The sequence below is a fragment of the Bacillus rossius genome (genome assembly GCF_032445375.1).
Source record: "Bacillus rossius redtenbacheri isolate Brsri chromosome 9 unlocalized genomic scaffold, Brsri_v3 Brsri_v3_scf9_2, whole genome shotgun sequence".
Lineage (NCBI taxonomy): Eukaryota > Metazoa > Arthropoda > Insecta > Phasmatodea > Bacillidae > Bacillus > Bacillus rossius.
The window spans coordinates 29,658,737-29,674,298 of NW_026962013.1; positions in this window are offsets into that span (position 1 = coordinate 29,658,737).

Consider the following 15,562-nt stretch of genomic DNA (forward strand, 5'->3'; position numbering starts at 1 on the left):
GCATTATGTCTAATTAAATTTGGCATATCAATATATATGCGAATTTTCTACGATTAATAAGCAAATTCTGAGAAAAAAAATTATTCACTTAACTTACATCACTATGTTTCTCAACGCCACATGTACTAATGTTTATGGAACAGCTTTAGCGATCTCAACTGTCAAAACACTAAAATAATAATAAAAAAAAAGGGGGGGTTGTCTGTAAATTCGGTTTACGGACGATAATTTTACGTGATAACGTCATAAGAAAACATTGATGAAAAATTGCATACTTTTTAATTTTCAAATATTATTTACAGTTCTTGCAAATTTAATTAAAATAATTTGTTTAAATACAATCACGAACAATTAGTTAAAAAGCCCGCCTTAACCTGTTTGATATTATAGAAGATTTTCTCGCACGGCGGTTGGCCGGTTCTTGCACGCTCTGCTCAGGCGGAACGTGACAATGAGTCATGCTTTTTCGTGCGTGCAGCCGGCGTTCATCGATTTATAAGACGTTATCACGTCAAAAATATTCAATTAAATAAGTAAAATTAGTAAAAGCAATTTCTGATTACAATTTTCTGACGGGCTGACCAGCTACATTCACTGCGAAGTCAATGGAAATAATTTATAAATCGATTTAATTCAGTCATTGGAATAAACTGAAAAAATAACATTTTGGTTACCAAAGTTTTTATAACAATTTAAAAAAAGTTTAATTTTGAAAATTTACTATCGTTAAGGCAGACATCACCCATTAATATTTTTTAAAAGACCAATAGATGGTTTCTATTTACAGTGTTATTTCAGTTGTAGTCTTTCACAGACGCCTCTGACTTCACAACGGAAACAAAACTTGTAAAAACTTTTTACTATTAATATTTTAGTTTACCAAATATATTCAAGGTAGTTTCACTATCATAAAATTTCATTTGGCACACCAATACGTTTGGCATGCACCCTAATGTTTTCGAAAGTGACTAGATACGGGTTTACGTTACTACACTCGGATCCGCCATCTTTGTGTCACATTTCCGTTCGTCGACTTCCCATTCACACCAAATGTCGTATACCGAGAGCCAAGATGTTTACACATAAAGAAAAAATTCCGAAGATGCGAGAACGCATGGTATACGGGCGTTTTAAAACTCATTATTTGTATGAGATAATCCATAAAAGAATGAAGTTTTAATTTCTCTTAAAATTTGAGATATGCTACCTGTAAATTTTTTTTTTGGCGAAAACCAAATTATTTTTTTAAATTTGTTATTTTTTAGTTTAGTAATGATATACCAAATAAAATATATTTACGTTAGGGGCTGCAATCACAGTATTGATTCGAAATGGCGTTTTACAAAATATGTTGCTCTCGTCGATTCATGCAAGGATTGACTCAGGGTCAGTGAATAGTAGGTTTCCCCGAGGTAAATAAAATGAGAGCCAGGGATTATTTCTCCTCCTTCCCCTAGCTGTTCGTCTGCGTCTAAGTCTCGGCAGCTAGTTTCCGCTGCGGTTGCACCTGAGATGGAACACTGCCAAGGCAGAGGGAGTTGTTACCCGTTACCCCGTCACCCCGCGCTAGTGCGACAGCGGGAATGAACTTCGCGGGAAATAGGGGATTCTTGGAATGAACGTGTTCGCTTAAAAGGATGGTGTCGCAAATTATTTTGACTATATAATTCCGTATTTTTGCTCATGATTTTAATTAAATCTGTAATCTTACCACCATGATTCATTGTTTATCAATGTATATAAAAATTACAATAAGAACTATTTTATGATTGGTATAAACTTATAGGGAAATTTAACTATGAATTGTGTGACATTAAGTTTTGAATTAACCCATTTTATGTAGTTTAGTTGTAAAATTCTTTGTATGTATGAGATCATCCATAAAAGAAGGCTGTTTTAGTTTTCTTAAAATCTGAGATGCCTGTGAATTTGATTTTGGCTAAAACCAAATATTTTTTATTTTTATTTTAGTAATGATGTACTAAATAAAAGAGCTTTACGTTAGGGGCTGCAAATCAAAGTGTTGATTAAAAATGGCTTATTACAAAATAAGTTTCCCTCAATTCATGCAAGGATTGAAATATAAATTTTCCCCTAATGTTCTTAAGACCAATCATTAAAAACCTATTTAAATTACAAAACCATTTATAAAGAACCAGCTATTATTATGGATTCAACTTAAATAAACAAAAAAAAATTACCAATTTAAGAAACTACCCGGTAAAGGTCTCGTTGATATAGTGTTTTTTTTTGGAGACGGTAAGAAGTAATAATTAGAGAATGCGCTACGAAGCCTGACATAACTTTCTATAAAGAAAATATTTTTATATTTCGTAATACCAGTATAAATTAGGTGTCTTAAACCTTGATATTACTATTTATTATACCTATTTAAGTATACCAATTATATTCCAGGGTAGTCTCACTATCGAAAAGTTTCATTTTGGCACACCAATACGTTTGGTATGCCTCCTAATTTGTACAAAACAGACTATCTACGGGTTTATGTTCATACAGGTGGGTCCACCATCTTCCTGTGAAAATTTCGTTGCATGGTGCGTGCGCTTCCTAACAATTCACTCTCATCAAATTTTCCATAACGTGCCTAAAGAAGTATTACTTAAAACAAACAGACAAATAAATGCCTTTCCAAAATGTAACTTTGCTGTCACATTATTGAATATTGGCCGAATTTTTGACGTGACAACGTCTAATAAATCGATGAATGCCGGCTACACGCACGAAAAAGGATAACTCATTGTCCCGTTACGCTCATTTTCCCGTTACGCTTTGTCCCGTTACGCTCATTGTACGCTTGCGCCGCATCTATCTCTCTTTCACTCGATTGAAACAACCATCGATTTGACTTTTTCGAGGCACATTAAACTTGAAACACTCCCATTCGTTTCCTACGTTTCCTATCATCGTCCTATCCTTAACAGAATAACACAGATTGGAAGAAGTTAAATAGCGAACATGTATAAAAATTATAGTTAAAATAATCTGTTCGTTAAAGTAATAAACATATTTGAATTAATGAGTGCAAATAAAAATAAATTTATCAATTAAATTGTGGATTTCAGTTCACTCCTTCTTTGTATACATACGAAATAGTGATATTTCAATAAAAATGATTCTATTTTATTCAAAAAAGTATGCAATAATTTCATCAATGTTTTGTTATGACGTTGTCACGTTAAACTATCGTCCGTAAACCGACTTTACAGGCAACCAATTTTTTTATACTTGTAGAGACAAATATAAACTTGAACCTCTAAGCCGGGACCCGCAGCGTGCACTCTATCACGCCAATGAGGTCGGCGACCTCTGAACCTACGGCAGCCGCGGATATCCTCCGAGGATGCGTGGGCGGGTGAAAACACTCTCCCGCGCTTTCCCGTCGCCTCGTCTCGTTGGCAAGGGGAGGCTGAAAAGGGGAGTACCTTGGAGCGGGATGCAGCAGGAGGAAATAAGGGTTTAATAGGGATCCTCCAACCTCGCGGAAACACCTTTCTCCTCCGCGTCCAATCTCCTCGAGTTCCAAACCCCTCCACACGCGCCGAGAGTCTAAACGCTCCGGACTGCTTACAGGAGTTGCGTTCAGAGGTGGGACGCTGTGCCACGAGCGTTAACATCAAAAAGGTAGGAGGAGGAAGGGAGGGATAGAAGGGGAGGCAGATGGGGTTTAAGAAGACGCGAAGACCTCGGAGGAGTAGAATAATTTCTCGCTGCTTCGCACCAGAGGCCACCAGATTCAACATCGGAGGTGCATCGGCGCTCGTTCGCGAGAAGTATCTCTCTCTTTCTCTCTCTCTCTCTCTCTCTCTCTCTTCGTCCTTCTGAACTACGGAAGAGATCATACAATTTCGCAGCTCAAGTTTATTTCCCTACACTTTGCAGAAAGAATGAAGACTTCCTAAGTTAAATTCTGCGCATAAAAACGTTTTCTTCTTTTTTTTTCTTCGGAAAATTTAGGTATAGATATTTCCGACATTAAAATACAAGAACGGATTAGAAATAAAATATACTGGATAGCGTTTAGGTCCCCATGCAGAAATTACGAAATGATACCCAACTGACAATATAAAATAATGAATAATCGTGGTTTATTAACTAAAAAAAGCAATAAAGTATTCTTATTCAAAATTTTGTGAAATTTTGAAGGTCAAGGTCAAGGTCATCCAATATTGCCGCCGTGATGTCATAATCCAAGATGGCGGATCGGAGCTACTATTATACATGTTCTACTGTAAATAATTACATATTTTTTAAAATGCACCTAAGATGTCCTACAAGATGGTGGATGCCACGACGGTCTAGGGATTAGCACTCTTTGGTTAAAAATTAAACCAATATGGTGGCAGAACTCTCTAGCAGATGATGTGTGTACTAAGTAACACTAACGCTCCTAGTATCGAGTATTGAAAACAAGATAGAGACTCGGCATCCAAAAGGTGATGCTATTATTCCTTCAAACTAAAATTAAAAGTACAAGTTTAAATTTATGTGTTATTTTATATATACATCCTTTTTTTTTAAATTCTTAATCTAGTAAATGGCTGAATGGCCATGTGGTCATAGACGTTTGTTTTCCCACCCAGAAGTATGAGCTATCATGGTTCGGATCTCCTCGCTTCCAAAGTATTTTGTATAAAAAATTAATTTTAATAATTCGATAAAGACCATAACAATAATAGTAGGTAATGGAAATCGACCTTATGTGCATGAGGCAGAGTTTTGCTGGCGCTCTCTAGGAACAAACAGCAGAAGCAGAGATGGTGGCATACAAGATGGCGACCTCCAGGAGAAAAAAAATTAAGACAGCGGACGTGACATCAATCAAGGTGGCGACCTCCAGTGGACGAAAAATGATGTCATTTGTCTCGTCAGAATCGAAAAAAAAAAAGAGTTGTGACATCATTATCTAAAAAGACGGACGTGACATCAGAATTAAATACTTCGGAAGGTTCTACCGTAACGAAAAAGCGCAACGTATATGAGAGGGGAACTCGATGCCAAGATGGCGACCTGACGTCAAAGGTTAAAGTTAAATGTCAAGATCAAGGAAAAAAGTCGAAGTCGAAGGTCAAGGTCAAAATGACGGCCGTAACGAAAAGTGCAACGATGATATCATGATTCAAGATGGCCGCCGTGACTTCAGATGGTGGTCGGCACTTCGACACCTGAACCATGAACCAGTCCCCGGAGCCCTTTTTCTATGCTACTATCTATACGCCTTTGCTCAGTGCTTGCATGTCGCGGGAAAGTAGAACTAGAGGAACCACTGGAGATACACGACAAGAACATGGCATAGTCTGTGTCATGTCAGGTGTTTCAATTTTTATCGTTCTTCAAAGAAGTACCAGTGGTACCCATTCCCGAATAGTCACTTTGTAAAGCATCGCGTGATGTTTGTTTGCGAACACTGACAACCACGCCAAGTTGTTCGCAAACAATATCGACAGAACAACCGTGGGAGAAGGATACGTGAACCATTGGAAGGCATTACTTTTGAGACAAGTTACACGAAGTACGACAGCTCAAGGTTTCTTAGAGTTCTGTTCACGCTCCATTCACGCTCCGTTCAAGCTCCGTTCACGCTCCGTTCACGCTCCGTTCACGCTCCGTTCCGTATACGTTCCGATCACATTTCATACACGCTTCGTTCACGGGGTATTGTGAACTCGGTCTACCTTTCTTGATCCGTTCACGTTCTGTTCAAATTTAGTTCGCTTTTCGTTCACGGTCACTGTGAATTTTGTCTACCTTTCTTGATCCGTTCACGTTCCGTTCACGTTAAGTTCACATTTAGTTCACGGTCATTGTGAATTTGGACTACCTTTCTTGATCCGTTCACGTTACTGTCACGCTCCGTCCACGTCACGTTCACTCTACGTTCCGTTCACGTTTTTTTTTCACACGTTACTTCCACATTCAAGCTCACTTTTCGTTCACGGGCATCGCAGCATCCGGCCCGCAGCGGAGACAGACGCGTCTGCCAGATAGACGCGGCGCCTCCTAGGCGGGCGGCCTGCAGCCCGCATGAAGTTCATAACGGCTCCCTCGCCGAGGGGGAAGCGGAGTTGAAATTATAAGTTCTATTCGCGTGCGCACGCAAATAAACCGGAGGCTAGTAAATTCGTCGGCGAATTGCCGCCATAAGTTTTTTGGCGGCGTGTGGGCGAACCGTGGCGCCCAAAACCTCTCCACGCATCGATTTACAGCCGTCTGGAGCGCTGACACTGTCCTCCCCTTAATTTCCTTACCTCCGAGCACGCAACACACACACACACACACACACACACGCGCGCGCGCTCTCTTTATCTATTTCCGCTGACAGTTCCCCAAGGTCATTGGCTAGCCGTGCGGGAAGTCGTCAGCTAGAGAGCGAATTCACCTCAAGAACCTGCGCGAAAATTAAAATTCTATTTGTTTATTGGCTGCTCGAAAAAAAAATGTTGCATATTAATTAGGATATTCGCAGTTGGATAATGACAATAATTTAATATAATGTTGGACTGAAACATTATGTAAAAGGTTTTAGTTAAATGTTAAAGATAGAAGGAACGCTGTCGCTTTTTTATTATTCGTTATTTTTTTTTTTGCTTTCAAAATAAAAATATTTTAACGTTAATTATATTAGTAAACGTCAGGGGAAAACCTTTAAATATTGAAAAAAAGAGTAATAGAATGTGCATGCTCGTAATAGGAAGCGACACATTTTTTCAGCTCGTTCAGAAGCAAATTTTATATACAGTAATAATATAAATGAAAAAAAGCATTAAAATTATTTTGTAAAACAAACTTATTTATTTTTAAATTTTGACGCTTTAAAGTAAATACGTATTTTTCTATTTCTTTCTTCACGTAATATATTTCGTGCTGGAAAAAATAATATTTTAAACAAAAAATATAACCTTATTATTGTGATTTAGGACCAGATGCTATGCTGTCTGTCACAAAATCAGTAAGAATTTAAGATATAATCTTAGATAAACAAAAACTGGATATATGACCAAATGTTAAAAACTTAAGAAGCTGCTATCGATCTGTTCTCGTAAACTCAATTTTTGATTATTGTGATACAGTTAAATGCAACTTAACCGAAGGTCACTGCAAAATGTTACAGTGCATTCATAATAATATTATGTATGACCTTTTGAATTATAATTTAAAAAATTCTTGAGCACATTTTGCTATACTACAATAAGTTACCTTGGCTAAAAATGTATAAATAATTTCCATTGCATTTTAACTGCTTAAAAAAAAAATTAACGAAACAGTCCCCATAATAACTTGACAAGTTTCAATACGTTCGAGACACGTTCTCAGAGAAATTGTTCTTCGCGCATACATCAGCAAAATACAGCTGCTTTTTCTGTGTCTACTTTACATACTTGGAATGAACTACCGGAGACAATCAGGCTTCAATATTATATTTCGATCTTGAATAAAGAATTATCCAGGTACCTTCCAGGTACCTATTAAACTTTCATGCTCAGATTTAGCATTCGAATATGCATGAATATGTGTAAATTATTATTAGAACATGAATTTGTACTTTTAGGAAAGTTTATGCCTTTTGTTAGATTTTATAAAATGTTCTATCACAAAATATGTTATACTATAGTTAACATTATAGCATTAGGTATATTTTTAACTTGTTTAACCATTATGAATTTTTCGGTAATATCGTCAATGTTTTTAATGTCTTTAATATCTCATTTTTTAAAATTATTTTTTATACTTGCTAGGAATTTGTTTTGATAGTTTGAATAGTATTTTATTTGTAAGTTTCTTTAATATCTCATTTTTTAAAATTATTTTTTATACTTTCTAGGAATTTGTTTAGATAGTTTGAATAGTATTTTATTTGTAAGTTGTTTTTTTATCTCTTGGCTATAGTTTTTATCAAGGCTAACTTAGTTGTATACGATGTGGCCGGCAGGGCCACATTTTTACTTGTAATTTATTTTTGTTGCTGGTCTCTAGTTTTATATGGTTTTTTATTTCACGTATTTTTACGCCTTTTTTAATTAATGTTAATTTATCTGTAATTTTTTTTAATTATATTTGTTTCTGTTAATTAGTTATACGCCGTTTGGTAGCTATCGATTATGAGTTTAAGAACATCGATTGTGTTTCACGTAAATACCACTTGGCGAGCGCCCGGCGGTTGGCTGATGACGTCAGACTTTCGGCTTGCCGGGAGTGAAAATCAGCTGGGGCCGCGAGGTGTGTGTGGCCAGCGACCGTCGAGGACAGAGCTATGTGACGGTGCGGACTGATGTGCCGGACGGCAACGGGCGACGAAGAGTATTGGGATGGAGGCTCCACGCTGGGTGACAGGGCAATGGATTGCCCTGTGATACAGAAGTAATCAAGGTAAAGAGAGGCCGCGATTTTGATTTTTACCCTCGTGGTGCTGCACTGGTTTTTGGCAAACCTAGTGAACTTTGTATTTTCCCATACTAAATTTTATTTGGACGGAACTTTTATTAGCCTGTTTGGTGAAGAGGCCCATTTGTTTCACACGTTGTTCCAGTGTGAGATTTTTTAAAAAGGTCGCCCGTTTGCCTGTAGTTGTAATAAAAGTATAAGTTTGGAAGAAACGAACATTTTGCAATTTGTTTTTGAGACTTTGTCTTCGGAATTTGCATACTTAAAGTTGCATTTAGCTAATATAATCAGCTTGTGCAGTATTATTAAATGTATGCGATCGGTATTGGACTACATGCGCAGCCTGATGTTGGTTGGTGCGGCCATTCTACGTTTTTATGAAATCATTGGCAAGTTAATAAAGAAGTAAGACTTTGTTTTAAGTAGATGATAAATACTTCTGTGGTAACATAGTAATGTTACGTGAAGAGTTTTTGCTACTTTTCCCTTAAAAATAAGATAATTTTTTTTTGATCATCTTTCACGCCTTTGTGAATTCGTACCTATGGCCCGGCGTGGCATTAGACTCTGGAGTTGGTGAGGAAGGTCAGGAAGCCAGCGCACGCCTAGGATATTAACTTTGTTTTTTTTTTTGGCAAGTCTTTAGCAACGAACATCTGAAGAAAGACTAAACCGTTGATTGAGAGTTTAAGAACTTTATTTAAATAAATTTTTTGTACTTCAGTATTATTATTGTAGAATTTTTATATATTTGTATTGATTGTCTTGTTTGATTTTTGGTATTAGGGCAGTCAGTTAAATTTGATATTTTTAGTGGCCACGCCTCACGCCCTTTTGGTGATAATAGTTGATTACTTTTTAAAGGCGTTGTTAATATTTTATATATATATATATTATTATATATATATTTTTTATACTTGTTGTTATCAGTATTTATTTTTTTACGATTTTTTAAAGGTTATTGTTAGTATCGCAAATGGGGATAAGATGCTGCCATTATTAACGTCAGCTTTTGTAACTAAGCTTGTATGGTTATGTATAGTAAATACTATTTTTGCAAATTTCTATTTTTTAATAACATATGTCCAAAGTCTTGCCTCTTGTTTGTTTAATGGTTACTCTGCTATTATATCCTTTGAAGTTTTTGGCCTGACCCCTGGGCAGTGGTGTGGGGAATTTATATTGTTTAGCTTTTTATGCCTGGTTTTAATATTTATTTTTTCCCTTCGCGCCCAGAGTGAGTCGGGGACGCAACCCCTCTTCCAATTAAGGAGGAAGAAGGGTTACAACCTGCGCCACTCTGCTAGGCAGAGACTTTGGACTTTTGCGATTTTGCCGACTTTTTTGATTTTTTTAATAATGGCAGTTTCTTGGATTTATAAACTTCCCAAAGAACAGGTTTACGCTAATTTGCAAGCAGCGGGAGTAGAGAGTGGTCTGGAGGATGACATTGATACCTTACGCAGGAAATTAAGTACCCACATTAAAGAAGGGAGAAAAAAACCTGTTGAGGAAAATGTGGAGAATTCGGAGATCAGCCAAGTAAATTCATTGAATACTGCTATGCAAAGTAAATTGCTTTTTAAGGAACTGGATAGGTTGCCATCTTTATGCTCCGGTGGGCCAAGAGGTTTAATAAAGTTTTGCTTGGGGGTAGATAGTTTGAAAACTAATTGTTGTTTACTAAATGAGCAAGAATTGTTAAGGTGTATTTCGACTAAATGTAGCGGGAACGCTAGAGACGTGATTACGTCAGGTATAAATAAGTCTGTTTGATGGTCGGTAGTGAAAGAGAATTTGTGGGAATATTTGTGCCCTAAGAGGGTGAAGGACGATCTAATTAAGGAATTGATTTTCCGTTTTCAACGGGAAAATGAAAGCACCTTAGAATTTATACAGGATATTAGAAATCACGTTAATGTATTTGGTCTGCAGTTAGATGATCACCGTTTTGTAGCTATTATTTTGGAAAATCTAAATCCTGCCATCAGACACGAATGCGCATTTATTGGCAGACCTAATAGTGTGGAGGAACTCAACACTTGGGCTATCCAGGTTGATAATATTTCTTACGCTAAATGTGAATTCGATAAGTGTAAAGGCAAAATCAATTTTAAACCGGTTTGTTTTAAAACGCCGAGTAATAAAAAAAGTAATAAGACTTGTTTTAAGTGTAATAAGGTAGGGCATTTTGCTAAGGATTGCTCGGTTTCGGAGGTAAATAAATTTGTTTGTGGTTTTTGTGGCAAAAATGGTCATTCAGAAAAATTTTGCTTTAAAAAGAAGCGGGAGCAGGATCAGCACCAGGAATTATAGTGGTCATTTAGATTACCAGTGATGGTTTTGATATATTTCCTGTGAGGTTATAGTTTTTATAGTTCTTTGCTTTAGTTTGCAACCTCCGGGTTGTCAGACTTGGTGTTTTTTTTTGTTCTTTAGTTATTGATAATTTTGAGAGAGAAGGTTTTGTCTAATACGTTTCGGATTTGACTTTGGAGCTTGTTTGTTTGTTTTGGCTTACTTAGATCCCGTTTGTTGGGTTTGTGATGTTTAGCTTGTCTTTTCCGTTTCTTGTCGGAAAATCCTTCTCTTGCCTTTTTTTTTGAGCGTTAAAATTTTTGGCTGGGACTTTGGAGGCAAGTTTTCCTTGTTGCTGGTTTGTTTGTTTGAGTTTGGGCTGGTTTGTTGGATTAGAAGTTTTTGTGAATACTTTTTCTCCAAGTCCAAGGGTTTTTTTTGACGTTTTAGTTTTTTAAGATTTTCTTTGCTGTTTAAATTTTTTTTTGTTCAAGGCGGAGGTTGTGGCCGGCAGGGCCACATTTTTACTTGTAATTTATTTTTGTTGCTGGTCTCTAGTTTTATATGGTTTTTTATTTCACGTATTTTTACGCCTTTTTTAATTAATGTTAATTTATCTGTAAATTTTTTTAATTATATTTGTTTCTGTTAATTAGTTATACGCTGTTTGGTAGCTATCGATTATGAGTTTAAGAACATCGATTGTGTTTCACGTAAATACCACTTGGCGAGCGCCCGGCGGTTGGCTGATGACGTCAGACTTTCGGCTTGCCGGGAGTGAAAATCAGCTGGGGCCGCGAGGTGTGTGTGGCCAGCGACCGTCGAGGACAGAGCTATGTGACGGTGCGGACTGATGTGCCGGACGGCAACGGGCGACGAAGAGTATTGGGATGGAGGCTCCACGCTGGGTGACAGGGCAATGGATTGCCCTGTGATACAGAAGTAATCAAGGTAAAGAGAGGCCGCGATTTTGATTTTTACCCTCGTGGTGCTGCACTGGTTTTTGGCAAACCTAGTGAACTTTGTATTTTCCCATACTAAATTTTATTTGGACGGAACTTTTATTAGCCTGTTTGGTGAAGAGGCCCATTTGTTTCACACGTTGTTCCAGTGTGAGATTTTTTAAAAAGGTCGCCCGTTTGCCTGTAGTTGTAATAAAAGTATAAGTTTGGAAGAAACGAACATTTTGCAATTTGTTTTTGAGACTTTGTCTTCGGAATTTGCATACTTAAAGTTGCATTTAGCTAATATAATCAGCTTGTGCAGTATTATTAAATGTATGCGATCGGTATTGGACTACATGCGCAGCCTGATGTTGGTTGGTGCGGCCATTCTACGTTTTTATGAAATCATTGGCAAGTTAATAAAGAAGTAAGACTTTGTTTTAAGTAGATGATAAATACTTCTGTGGTAACATAGTAATGTTACGTGAAGAGTTTTTGCTACTTTTCCCTTAAAAATAAGATAATTTTTTTTTGATCATCTTTCACGCCTTTGTGAATTCGTACCTATGGCCCGGCGTGGCATTAGACTCTGGAGTTGGTGAGGAAGGTCAGGAAGCCAGCGCACGCCTAGGATATTAACTTTGTTTTTTTTTTTTGGCAAGTCTTTAGCAACGAACATCTGAAGAAAGACTAAACCGTTGATTGAGAGTTTAAGAACTTTATTTAAATAAATTTTTTGTACTTCAGTATTATTATTGTAGAATTTTTATATATATGTATTGATTGTCTTGTTTGATTTTTGGTATTAGGGCAGTCAGTTAAATTTGATATTTTTAGTGGCCACGCCTCACGCCCTTTTGGTGATAATAGTTGATTACTTTTTAAAGGCGTTGTTAATATTTTATATATATATATTATTATATATATATTTTTTATACTTGTTGTTATCAGTATTTATTTTTTTACGATTTTTTAAAGGTTATTGTTAGTATCGCAAATGGGGATAAGATGCTGCCATTATTAACGTCAGCTTTTGTAACTAAGCTTGTATGGTTATGTATAGTAAATACTATTTTTGCAAATTTCTAGTTTTTAATAACATATGTCCAAAGTCTTGCCTCTTGTTTGTTTAATGGTTACTCTGCTATTATATCCTTTGAAGTTTTTGGCCTGACCCCTGGGCAGTGGTGTGGGGAATTTATATTGTTTAGCTTTTTATGCCTGGTTTTAATATTTATTTTTTCCCTTCGCGCCCAGAGTGAGTCGGGGACGCAACCCCTCTTCCAATTAAGGAGGAAGAAGGGTTACAACGACTTGTTTTATTTTCACAATACATGTACTTAGTAAACATTTATGTGATATAGTGTAAGACACGCCTTAACTTCATCACATAAAATAAGTTAAAAAGTCAATAAATATTTTTAAAAAATCTTTTTAAAACCTTATTACTAACAGAAAACAATTTAGGATTAACCTTAATACTTAACATATTTGATTCCAAATACATCATATTAAAAATCTTACATTTGATAGGCATTTCGAAATTTTCATGCGCATCGAAACACCAGTAAATAAATGATCGCTTTATTGAATTGGAAGAGTGGAGAAATGGGAAGTTCAAGAGTGAAAAGAGTACACGAAAGCCATTCGAGTACTTAAACATTTTTAATTTGTTGCAACTTGAAATTAAATAAAACTCAGAAATCATGTGAGCACACATTTGTTCCAATGGAACCAATGTGACCAAACATTTATTGTAAAATCCCTTGTCTTTTCAGCTATCACCCACCTGCCTATCCATACACACAGTTTATGAATATCATAAATATATATAATTAAATTAGATGGTTAAGATATAAGATATCAAAATACCTAAAAACTAAAAATACTGAATATACTTAAACATAGTATTAAAATTCATGAAATCATAGCCACATCAGCTTACTATTTCAAACACGTTTTGTTTTGAACAGGTATTTTAGAAGTTTCGGGAAAGAAAATTTCAAAAACCATGTTCTCCCGGCTACTGAAAAAAAAGTATCTTGACAGGGAAAAATATTTCTATAACCAAACGGAAAATAAATATTTGTACGCTACTCGTACAGATCAAAGAAAGTCAAATATATATCGTACTGTTTGTTTTGGTTTGGCAGCGGCAATTAAGAAAAAAATAACTAAAAAAGTGTTCGTGAAATAGTTAATGGTCCATATTATATTTAAAGCACTTATTCAACGATTTCAAGGGCCCCGTGGAGTGGGTGGATATTCGGACCACGAGAGAAAACAATTGGCCGCCGGCCAAATGGCGGCAATTATTTTGCCCACTGGGCATTAAAGTGGTCCAAACAATGGGGTGATTTTGGTGGATAGTAGCCTGAACCTTCGGTGCGCAACCGGGAAGGGCCCCGCCTACCCGGGCAAACACACGGTGAGCAGAGCTTCAGGAAACAAAAACCACGCGATTTGTAAACGGCTGAAGACATCTGATGTATGCCTGTTTACGAAAAAGCATTTAAGAATACGCTGAGACCACACGAGTAGTTCGGTTTCAATATTTTGTTTTTAAAACGTATTTTAAGGAGCGTGAAAAGGGCTAAAACACGTGTTTTCAGGATAATTTTTTCAGGCTTGAGACACTCGGTGCAGTCTCTTAAAAGCACTGACGGGACTTGCTTTACAACTTAATCATCATTTATCCGGCGAACGATAATGTTACAGTCACCGCTCAAATTTCATAGTTGTCCTTGTGCACGACGAGAAGACTACGCGCCAGTTCAGAGCCTTGCGCTTAGAGGCGATACCGCGCTAGAAACACGAACGAGTGTCGCACTTATCGTCCCGCCTCGCTGAGACAGATACCCCCCTGACTAGGCGGGTTCCTTAACTAGGAATCTCGGAAGGTCCTATGAATATCTTTTTTGCCACAACCGAAGGAATGTTTTCATAGTGGCTTCGTTTATGCCGGAAAAAATTAGGTAAAAGCTGAATTTTGGACAGTTGTTAGTACACAACTAGAAGTGTTTTTTCCCAAAAGTCCCCGCCCCTCCCCCCTGTGCTTCCCCCTCTACACCCCCTCAAAGTTCGGATTTGCCGTGTATTGGTTATACGCCGATATCTTCGTACGTTAGAGTCATAAATGGATGAATGTTTTTTTGTTTTGTTCCTTATAGTGTACTGCACAAAACTTATTTCAGCAATAATTACGCTAAAGCTACTGGTTTTGCCGTAATTCTAATAAATAGGTGTCAAATAGTCGATTTTAGCTTGCCACATGAATGGTTTTTATCCTGTAGTTTTTACGTAAACATAAATTCACTAATATTGGCCAAGTAAAAGTTGTAGATCGATCTAAGTGCTTTAAAACGATACCTTAAATATAGCCTTTGAACTAGTAACTCACTGTCCAGGCAACCGGAAATAGACGATTGTGTCTATAAGTAAAAACTTATTTCCACATCTTTTTGCACGAATCTTTTGTAGTTTTTAAAACTTGCACATTACAAACTTTTAACATCGAAACATGTTAACACAAAACATAAAGTTACAAAAGTAATCTGCACTAAAAAGTCTTGTCCCTTTCCCCTCCCTGCATATATACAATATATATACAGACATACAGGTATATACACAAACCCACTCAAACGAATTGATTAAATTTTATTTGTGCCAGTTTTGGTTCGGGGGGAATTTTTCCCTTACCCTTTTGAAAGTAAGGGTAGTTCCATTATCCACCACCTATGGACCCGCCGTGTTCCGGACTGGCCACAACCGGCAGCTGTTTGAACACTTTTCAGGTACAGACATAGTGTATCTACCATGTTAACAAACAGCATCACGGACCTCCCACCCACCACAAATACAGCAGTTTTTTCTTTTCTGACATTTAAATTTGCATTCTTGATTAAATTTATGAGTCTGAG